We start from the raw sequence: 2,075 nt of genomic DNA on the forward strand, positions 1-2,075 counted from the left end.
TGTGAATTATTATTATTATTATTTCTTTTTATAAGAATAAACTTTTATAATTTATGATAGTGTCCTTAATTAAAATTAGAAACGAATAATTACGATAGGGATCGTAATAATGAGATATACATTTTATAAGTACTTTTAATTTAAATTGTTCTTAATCGTAGAATCACTAAAAATGGGACATTAGTGATTCGGATATATAATAGTCTTCATTGGATGAAGATTAATAGATCTCATTTATTAAATTATATATATAAATGGTATATATAGAGATATAACCATTGAACTGACTCACTCTAAGAATTCCTAATGGTTATAGTTACCGTATATTTGTCAATAGGATATTCTTATGATGAACATAATATTAGAATTTTCCTTTGACATGCGACTATCATAGTAATTGACAATGTATTTGTTATACTTTGATTCCCGACACCTAACACCCTACGGTGTTAGTTGAATGGACATTGAGTATGATTTAAATACTTGTAGAATTAATGATTAGTCAAAATGGAATTTATCCACTATGGTAATGAGTTTGAGCTCTACGATTATAATGAATGAAATAAACAATGCCTTGGCCAAAGGGTTTGAATGAATTAAGAAATGAGTTTCTTAAGTTATTCATAATTCATTATAATAATGGTTACAAGTTAGAGTTTGACAATCAAATCGTACTCTAAAAGTTAGCCAAGAGCTGAAAAGATGGAAGGAGTTGTATTTTTTGTTCATCTTGGGTTCTTAATAAAAATATTATTACTTCATACTATCGGGTCGTCAAGGAGCGTTGTTAGACGCCAACCTTGATTAGTAAATTTAGTATGACTAATTTACTACCCGCTTAGTATTGAACCTATGTGGTCACACACTAACGAGTGTTCTAATCTTTGGTAAATAATCATTTAATTATTATTTTGATTAGATCAAATAAATAATTATATTAATTCAAATGGAATATTATTATATTCTTTGCTAGCACCATGAATATAATAATATAATAATTGAGAATATTAAATAATTATTTATTTATTTTATGATGAGTTTTAAATATGGATAAGATCCTAACTGATTCTGTTTCAAATTAAGTTGTAATTTGATTCACAAATCAGTCACCAATCTCATACTATATATATGTGTATATGATAAAAGAAAAAAAAACACACAAGTTTTTCTTTTACCTCCACATACACAAATATTCCAATTCTTAGTGAAGAATTGCTGGTGCAAGGAGTTGCAAGAAATTTCTCAGTTAAATCCATTGGTCAAGGAGTTGACAACAAGGATCAGTCTCGGTGTGGATACACATAGTACCTTCGTACTATCGAAGGAGAAAGTTTTCATTCACTAGGGTACTCAGGTATTGGCATCTAACCCATCTTATTTCAATAAAATTTTAAGCACAAAATAGATCAATAGGATTACTTTATTACTTCCGCTGCGTGTTATGAACACTTGTAATCCTACAATCACATCTAAGTAAATTACACTTAATCACATTACTTTTATTCTAAATAAATTTAATTTTTTATAATTTTACACTTAAAGTTATAAGTTAATATAAAAATATAAAAAAATTTATTTAGAATGAAAATAGCATGATTAAGTGTAATTTACTTAGATGTGATTAAAAAAAATTGAATACTATGTACAGTAAAAAATTAATATTATTGAAGGATAAAACTAAAATTTATTTCTATGTATCGTTTTTGTCCCCAACGTTTTCGTCCTATTTAAGTCCCTAACGTTTCAAAATCATCTCAATTTTGTCCTGCCGTCAATTCTGTTAACAGATTCCTAACGGCAGGACAACATTGAGTCAATTTTGAAACGTTAGGGATTTAAATAGGACAATTGAAACGTTAGAGACAACTTTAAGACTTATTCCAAATGTTGGGGACAAAAACGATACTTTACTCTTTTATTAATTACAATATCATTATTTTTTTATGATTTTATGATATTTATTAAATATTATTTTTTAATAAAAATAATATAATAAATATAAACTAATTAGTTAGTTATTGAAATAAAAAATAGTTACTTTAATATGAAAATAAAATTAAAAAAACCTTTATTAT

Source organism: Arachis ipaensis, chromosome B01 (assembly GCF_000816755.2).
Source record: "Arachis ipaensis cultivar K30076 chromosome B01, Araip1.1, whole genome shotgun sequence".
NCBI classification, from domain to species: Eukaryota; Viridiplantae; Streptophyta; class Magnoliopsida; order Fabales; family Fabaceae; genus Arachis; species Arachis ipaensis.